Source organism: Lactuca sativa, chromosome 5 (assembly GCF_002870075.4).
Source record: "Lactuca sativa cultivar Salinas chromosome 5, Lsat_Salinas_v11, whole genome shotgun sequence".
Classification (NCBI taxonomy): Eukaryota; Viridiplantae; Streptophyta; class Magnoliopsida; order Asterales; family Asteraceae; genus Lactuca; species Lactuca sativa.
In genome coordinates this window covers 251,914,906-251,924,078 of record NC_056627.2, presented here as the reverse complement: position 1 = coordinate 251,924,078, position 9,173 = coordinate 251,914,906, and the positions used below count along the sequence as shown (strand labels likewise).

The window sequence follows — 9,173 nt, the reverse complement described above, 5'->3', positions numbered from 1 at the left end:
GAGGAACATCGGAAGAGTGAGCGCATAGTGGGTCAGGTTTCCTCCTTCGACTATGATAGCAGGGGATTATTGACATTACACCGCAGGGTGTGGGTGCCGTACCTCGGAGGCGTGTGCCAGGTCTTGATGGAGGAGGCGCACAAATCTTGATTCTCCATTCATCCCGAGGTGACGAAGATGTATAGGGATCTTCGTCTAGACTATTGGTGGCCCTGCATGAAGCGGGATGTGGCTTGGTACGTCGAGCGGTGCTTGACCTGCAGGAAGGTCAAGGTCGAGCATCAGAGACTGCACGGCAAGATACAGCCGTTGGATATCCCGTTGTGGAAATGGGAAGATATTACAATGGATTTTATCACGAAGCTACCCAGAACCGCGCGGGGAGTGGATTCTATATGGGTCATCATGGACCGATTGACCAAGAGCGCCCATTTTATCCCAATTCAGGAGAGCATCTCGACCGAGAAGTTGGCCATCATCTAAATCAGGGAGATAGTAGCGCGCCACGGGGTGCCAGTATCAATGATTTCAGACAGAGATGTACGTTTTACTTCCAGGTTTTGGAAGAAGTTCCATGACGAGTTGGGTACTCGTTTGCATATCAGCACCACTTTTCACCCGCAGACGGATGGTAAGAGAGAGCGGACCATCCAAACGTTAGAGGATATGTTGCGAGCATGTGTTCTGGATTTCGGAGGTAGTTGGGATACCTACCTCCCGTTGGTGGAGTTCTCATATAATAATAACTATCATGCGAGCATCGACCATCCTCCCTTCGAGATGTTGTATGGAAGGAGGTGCAGGACCCCGATATGTTGGGGAGAGGTTGGCCAGAGGGTCATGGGAAGCACCGAAGTGGTGCTCCAGACGACAGAGAGGATCCAGCAGGTCCGGAGTAGGCTTCAGACTGCCCAGAGTCGGCAGAAAAGTTATGCCGACAAGCGTCGTTCAGACTTGGAATTCCAAGTCGGGGATATGGTTCTCCTGAAGGTGTCGCCATGGTAAGGCGTCATCCGATTCAGGAAGCGAGGCAAGTTGGGCCCAAGGTTCATCGGGTCATTCAGGGTTGTAGCCCAGGTGGGCAAGGTGGCGTATAGGTTAGATCTGCCAGCCGAACTCAGCCAGATCCACAACACTTTCCACGTCTCTCAATTGCAGAAGTGTTTGGTAGACGACTCGGCAGTGGTGCCTTTGGAGGATATTCAGGTCGATGACAGCCTGAATTACATCGAGCGCCCTGTGGCAATCCTCGACAGGACGTCGAAGGATCTAAGGAACAAGAAGGTGGAACTCGTGAAGATGCAATGGCAGCACCGGAAGGGATCAGAGTGGACTTGGGAGCCGGTGGAAGAGATGATGGAGCACTACCCCGAGCTGTTTCAGGATCGAGCAGCAGACTTCGAGAAAGAAGTCTAAAATAAGTGGGGGAGATTTGTAGCACCTGGTTCCTAGTACGTACTCCTTGTGATTAATATTTTAATTTAGTGCACTTTTGCCTTGGACGCGGCGAGTTGAAGGACCAACTCGCCGAGTAGGAGCGGGATAAGGCGCGGGGTTTGAACTTTGGACTCAGCGAGTCGGTCCCCGGACTCGGCGAGTAGACCTTGTTTGGACAAAAACCCTAATCTGGGTGTTTGCACCCTATTTAAATGCTCTAAATTGGCCTCCTTTGTCCCTAACACTTCCAGAGAGCTGTAAAAAGAAACCCTAGCCCCCATGTTGTTCTTGAGAGTGATTTTGGCTTTGTGGAGAAGGTTTGCCTTGTATGATGTATTTGATGACCATTTGAAGTACTTGTATGATGTATTTTATTGAAGTTTTTGATGTCATACTAATAGGTATCACACATGCTCTTAAGTTTTTGATTCACATTAACTTGAGTGTATAGATTACATGACACAAAATTTCTAGTTGTGACATCATCCCCCCGTTAGAGGGAATTTCGTCCCGAAATTCTGTTTGAAAGCTAGATTTGAGAATGCTAGAATAGGTAAGGGTACTTTTGCTTCATTTGGTCTTCGCGTTCCCACGTGAATTCTGGCCCACGCTTTGCGTTCCACCGTACTTTCACGATCGGGATGCGACTTTGCTTAGTACGCTTTACCTCCCTGTCCATGATTTCGATTGGTTGTTCAACGAACAAGAGATTCTCATTGATTTCGATTTCGTCAAGAGGAATGACAAGGGTTTCATCTGATAGGCACTTCTTCAGATTAGAGACATGAAACACGGGGTGTACACCGTTTAGTTCTGCGGGTAGTTGCAGTCTGTATGCAACTCACCTCGTATGAAGCTCATAAAAACAGAAAATAGGGGGTATGAAGCTCACCTTAGGGTGTGGTTTCGGTTTTTGAAGAAAAGATGGAAGAAAACTTGGTGATTTTTGGCCTTAGCACTCTTTCCTTGAAGATCTCGAGTTTGAGGTGCTTCTAGGATGTAAGAGCACGATTTTTGCATGGATTAGGAAAAGATTTTGATAACAAAAAGAATCTAAGTCATAGATCCAAACATAATCTTACCTTAGATGAAGAATTTGTGGAAATATCCTCTTGAAAGCTTCCTAAATTTCGAGATTTTTGAGTGAAGAGGGAGGATGTGTTCTTGAGTGTTCTTGAGAGAGTTTGAGAGATATTTGTGTATGTGTGTGTGTGTGTTTCGGCCGAGAGTGAGGGAGGGAGAAAGGAGAAGTGATCTTTGATGAGATAGGTGCTTGGAAGTATGAGTTCCATGCATGGATATCCAATGAATAAAAGTGAGGTGGCAATCCAAAGTCAACTCTCCCTTTTTCCTTGGGCTTGGGCCGAGAATGGAGAGGGAAGAAAGGATTTTTGGGCTTTTTGCCTCTAGGCCCAATATTAGAGTTAGTTTGGGTGATCATTGGCCTTATAAAATAAAATTGTGATTTTTATGCTTTATTAAGCTAGATTAGGTTAATCATGGATCAAAGCTTTTAATTCATTTCATTCTAGGCCCAAAATGGCCCAAAATGTTGAAATAAATGATTGTGGGTCCAATTAGAGCCCAATTAGGGTTCTAAGCCCATGATAGTCAAATTGGAAGCTTATTGGTCCATTTGGGTCCAATAAGGAAGTCCTAGTCCAAAATGGACCTAAACAGAAACTTCTAGGGTTTCCAATTGTTTGATGACCATTTGTAGTACTTGTATGATGTATTTGATTGAAGTTTTTGATTCACATTAACTTGAGTGTATAGATTACATGACACAAAATTTCCAGTTGTGACAAACACGATAGGCGCTTATTATAAAATTCATCTAAAAATTTCGTTATATAATTTTTTTTAATGAAACGCGCGTTTTAATAGTCAGGGGAAATGGCATCCCAAAAATTAAACCCCCCGTCTATTTTCTCGTCTCTCAGTCTCCTTGTTCCTTATGTTGATGCCTCCACCTTCTTCCATCGACGCTAATCTTAGCTAGAAAGAAACCCTAGGGCCTTCATCTTCACCTACATCCAGCACCTCCAACCCTTCTTCGTTCTTCCAACACAACTCGGGCTTTAATCTGCAAGAAAACCTCCAACTACATCCTCTACATGAAAAGAAAACCCTAATTGGCAGCCACATGTTGACGTCAGGTACCCTTGAGATGGAAGCCTCATTTTGATGTAGAGATCCCCTTGGGCTGTTATGTTAGGGCCGATTTCTCATATATTTAGTTCTTACATCCCCTCTAACCAAGCCCTTACGTCTCGTTCCTGAGTTTAGCAAAAGAAAAGAAGAGAAGAGAAAAGAAAGTCACGAGAGAAAAGAAAAGAAAGAAAAGGAAAACAAAATTTTCCTTTGTGTTCCTGAGTTGGAAAGAAGTGAAAGGAAAATAAATCATTTTGTTCTTTCTTTCTAAATCCTCCCAAATCGGAAGGAAAGTTAGGAGGGAAAATGATCTGCCAATTTCCCTCCATTTCCTTCCCCTTCCATCCTTTTATGAAACTCAGGAACCAATTTCTTTTATTTTCTTTGTCATTCCCACCCATTTCCTTTCCTTTCTCTCTCGGGAACGGGGTGTTACATCCCAAAATAAACCTTAATCTTCCGTTCGTTCGTCTTAGTGGCTATAGAGGGAGTTGCTCGAGTTTTTGTGTAGGGCTGTCAGATTTTTGAGTCACCGTCGAGGGAGAAGACGAAAGAGGACCTCAAGACAAACTTTGCTCCAGCCTAAGGTATCAATCCTGTTCTTTTCTTCTCCTTCTTTTTTGTTTTTTTACGTTAAGCACCATCTACCGTCGTGGCCGGCAGCCTAGGCTACTGACGTGTTTCTCTACCACCACCCACAACCACCTAATGGTTGTGGTTATATGTGTGGGTGTTGTTATGTGTATGGTATTCAGATTAATATCCTGACTCTAATTACCTTAAAAGTAATAAATAAATTAATAATTTTGTTGATTTTCAATGTCTGCAGTTAGGCGTTCATGTCTCTTGCAGCAAAATTCCCATTTAAAAGAAGCACAGATGAGACACATTGCCAAAATGGGACCCGCAAACTGGTTGAAGACCCGATTGAATCCATTGTGGAAAAACACAACATAACATCAGAATCAGTGATTCTATCTCAAGATTCCCTTGATTCTTGTACAATTCAAGCTGTTGATGAAATTAGAATCAAATACTAACACATCCAATTCTGTTTCTTTAGAAAATGATTTGAATCCTCAAGATAATAACAGGTACTAAAAAACTTGTAATTTCTGCCTTTTTTTTAGTTTCTCTTTTGGTTCTCATCACAATGCTTATAATTTTTATGCACTCAGACTTAACAACCAACCATTGGGCAATAAGATTCTTGGCAAGGAAACACTTAAAAAGAATAAGGTTAGATTCTCTACTTACTTTCTTTTTTTCAAACAAATTCAATTTTCAAATAGTATAGTAGCTTTTAGTTTCTAATAGTTTATAACTTTGGATATGTAGGCTTAGAACTGATGTAAGCAATTGTGTTTGCAATTTAAGTTTTACTTTACTTCATAATTGATCTTTTTCTTTAATCCTTTATTGGTTTCTTACATGAAAGAGGGATTCTTAAAGAAAGTTAACATGCTCAATAAACCAGTCATGACAAACAACACCAGGTCACAATACATACATGATGTTGAAATACCAAAAACAACCCTGAGTTTTCAATGCATGTAAAGCCCCTTTAAAATCTGTGCAGCTTCATTGAACTAAACAGACTAATGGATAGTTTTGTTGAATTGACAAGATAGATTTGATTCAGATGTGATTTTGTATAAGGACACTCTGAATAATTATAAAAATTATAAACCGGTTATAAATTCTAAAGAACCTCCATAGTAGCTTTGTTATGAATCAAAAGCAAAATACTGAAATACAAATTTCTATCTTGTAGGTTTGGTGATAAACGTGGCTGAGTTGATCAAAGGTTTTTTGTTTTTGACAGAATTCGAAGAAGTTTTTGACATTGTATCACACATGACCTTTTAATATATTTCATAGGCTTATAGTTTTTTGTTTTTAGGTGGTTGGAATTGAAATGAATGCTTCTGCAGTAGCTGATGCAAATAGGAATTCTGAAATCAATGGAATAAAAATCTGCAGATTTGTCTGTTCAAAAGTGAGAATAATTCGAAAAAAAACCCAAATTTCTCAAATTTTATAGACATCATTTGTTTTTTTTTTGTGATCTCATTTACAGGCAGAAGATGTTATGGGGTCGCTATTAAAAGAGTACTTAACAAAAAAACTAGACTCCAGAATCAATGATTCCGATGTTGGTATCAAAGAAGATGAGAAAAAGGATATCAAAGAAGTTATAAAGGAAGAAGAGAATAATTTTGTTAATGAAATCGATGTTGGGCTACTTTTTTTTTATTTAATCGTGATAAAATCAATTAAGCCAAAAAAAAACCTAACTTAATGTAGTACGACATTAACCCGTTTAATTATTTATCCGTAATATTGATGAATACCGTTAGAAATGACAAATGCTTTAGAAAGGAAATTATAATGTTAGTGTAAAATGAGCATTTAGAACTTAACAGATGAAAAAAAACAAAAATAGCCAGCTATAAAATATATATATATATATATATATATATATATATATATATATATATATATATATATATATATATATATATATATATATATATATATACACACAAAGATTAATAGATGATGGGGCAGTCATAAAGTAGTTTATAATTTTTTTTTTTTAAATGCAATATAAATTGTAAGATTTTCAATAGGTTTTTAAAGGTTTTAAAAATATGTATATAATAATGTAAAACAAGACACAACTAATTAACTTTCTAGTTAGACAGACGTAGGGAAAAATTCAAAAAAGGTCTTAACATTTTCACATGATTACCCGAAAAAGATATTTTACGGTTTTCTTTTTCCGGGAAAATAACTGGTAATTTGATTTTGATTTTTATCATTTAAGGTATTGTTTACTTGGTAAAATACAAAAATTTGTAGTAAAGTCAAATTACATGTCTGCGCGGCAGATTAACGTGCCCATTGTTTTTAGGGGACCAAATGGCCCTGCTGCTGGTGTTGGTGCTCAACATTTTATCATTAAACTCATAAATACCAAAAAAAAAATCATTTCCTTCAAAATTTATACTCTAAATAAATGTATATCAAACGTTCAAAAAAACTTAAATACCATATAACTTAGGTAGTTGAGAAATTTGTTAAAGGTAATAAATTGGTTTGTTTATCTGATGTGATGGATGCAGTGTTATGGTTGCATGGTATGGATCAGTCCTTGGTTTGAAAGTTGTTGTACTATACTCCTTCTGAAGATGGTCGTGGTCTTCTAAAATAAAAAATGTTCAAGAATTGTGTTTGTGCACAAGAGACCCGTTGATTTCAAGAATGTAAGACACTCTTTTTTCATGTTTCTTTTTAGCTTTAATTCAATATATTTTATATGTTATAATTCATTCCATTACAGAGTGTGATTTGATTTGTTGCAGGAATTGTGTGATGGGATTTTAGCATTTGAGTATTATTATTTACACAGTTCACGTATTGCCTTATACTTTACATGCATGTTTTCTATTTAAAAGCAATGTCTAATTAATTAATGCATCATTAATTAAGCTACTCCCCAAAATTTATTGTAGCAACATTAACACTCTGAAGGAAACAAGACAGGATGGACTATATATATAGATGCCTACCGTTTCCAAGAGTGATTTGGATAGAAAGGAAAAAAAGTCAATGACTCATCCTTTAGAGAGAAGAGAATCGTCTCCGATATAAGTTGATAAGTTTACAATTATACCCTTGAAAACTTCTCATACACATCATGTGCTCCGATATAAGTTGATAAGTTTACAATTATACCCTTGAAAACTTCTCATACACATCATGTGGCACCACAGCTCGAAAGCACCATGTGTGCTGTTAATACTCAACTTTTCCTGTATAATGTTTTATGTGATGTGAATTGCCACCACCAAAAAAATTGGGTTTTGCTTTTCTTTTAGTTTGTTGTCTTTTGGTATTCCATTAAGTGTGGTATTTAGGTCTTGGACCATGTCATAATTTATTAATTTATTGTCACATAATATATTAAAAACACAAAAATATCGTATTTTAATTTTCTTTACACTCTGTTGCTCGAGACTCTACATTCCAACCCATTATTAGATGTCATTTACCAATTTAATGTAACCCGTTTATGACCCACTTTAGTCATTTACCAACAAATGATGGTTTGCATGTCAGTTGAAGTTATTAACATTACTTGTCATGTCTTAACAGCTATTAGCCATGAACATTCAATGCATTAATCCTGAAGGCCTTGCAAGTTTCCAGGCAAGGTTCTTCTACTAATTTTCACTTCACTGTTTTTTTTTAACTTATTTATCATATTGGGTAATTAGAGAAAATGTATAAATATATTTTTGAATTTATGCATATTAGAGTATTAGTACAACAGTCTTTTTGTTGATTTGGGAAGTCCACCATACTATATCTATTATTCATATAAGTTATTAATCTATTATGTAGATTTTGAGTGACTTGAAGCATGCTTTTTGGCCTTTTCAAGTAGACCAAAGTAAAAGCCCATTTCTAAGAGTAGCAGAGCCTCTAACTGCTCTGATAGATCTACTGCATATATTGAAAAAAGGTCCCTAGTAAGTCCTGTTACTCTTTCTCTTAGACAATAGATGAACAAAAATTTCATCATGAATCCTGAACTGTGTTTTTATATTTATTTATTTATTTTGGGTGTATTTACATTTTATAGTGGATTGGAGGTGTCTAAGAAGCTGAAAGCTCTTATATGCTTTTTGTTTTAATATTTTATACAAGTATGGGCTGTATTGAAGCCTAGATTCTTGGCAAAATGTATTTTATTACATGTGTATTAAATTTTAATTATTTTATAACATACATTGATGATGCTTGAAGCCTTTTTAAATACTAATGTGTTGATGAAAACAGGTATCATGTGGAAACAGAAGCATAACAATAAGAAGTAGAAACAAGGTGTTCCTTAATAGCAATGTAGTATTATGTTATATGGTTTGGGAAAAACTCTTAATAACAATGTACAATCGGCTCCCCTTAATACCAATGTATTACAATTTTTTGACATAATTTTATGGATGAAATTGATTGTTTTGGTGTATATTTGTTTTCTTATTTTTGTATTATGCGTAAATGAGTATCGTAAAGATGCGTTGTAAATGTATATTGAAATGGTTACTGAAGTTTATGACACGCAAATGCGTGTCATCTTCATTTATGACAGGGGCCTTAATGATACACAATGCATGTCCTAAATGTGGGTCGTAAGGTTACGACACGCAAATGCGTGTCGTCTTCCTTTATGACAGGGGCTTCTTTGATACGCATTGTGCGTCGTAAATGTGCGTCGTCTATAGACGACGTACAAAAGCGAGTCGTCTCTCGTTATGATAGGGCCTTCCTTGACACGCATTTGCGCGTCGTCCGAGCGTTTTACGACACACATTGCGCGTCGTAAAATGCTGTTTTTCCAGTAGTGTTAGTTTTGGTTTCAGGTACTTCGTTTTCAAAGGAAAGAAGCTGGCGATCGCAGCGCATCACACTATGTTTTCTGCACATGAGATCTTTGCGATTATACTATGATATTGTTTTATGATAATATGTTTTGATTATTAACACTTTAGGTTTTGACATTGAATGTTATTATG

General features: G+C 37.2%; 2 long non-coding RNA genes across 4 annotated transcripts; both read left to right on the top strand.

Annotated features, from left to right (window-relative positions):
• The first annotated feature begins 3,975 nt into the window (after positions 1–3,975).
• Positions 3,976–6,062, top strand: LOC111899576 (uncharacterized). 2 transcript variants are annotated; one of them, XR_002852997.3, is made up of 6 exons: positions 3,976–4,178; positions 4,421–4,685; positions 4,770–4,830; positions 5,366–5,398; positions 5,495–5,590; positions 5,672–6,062. It is a non-coding gene; the product is annotated as an uncharacterized LOC111899576 (long non-coding RNA). The 2 variants fall into 2 exon arrangements; XR_002852996.3 differs by having other exon boundaries at positions 5,366–5,590.
• A 106-nt stretch (positions 6,063–6,168) lies between these two features.
• Positions 6,169–8,629, top strand: LOC128126290 (uncharacterized). Of its 2 annotated transcripts, XR_008224082.1 has the most exons (3): positions 6,169–6,860; positions 7,753–8,129; positions 8,440–8,629. It is a non-coding gene; the product is annotated as an uncharacterized LOC128126290 (long non-coding RNA). The 2 variants fall into 2 exon arrangements; XR_008224081.1 differs by having other exon boundaries at positions 6,169–8,129.
• The last annotated feature ends 544 nt before the right edge of the window (positions 8,630–9,173 follow it).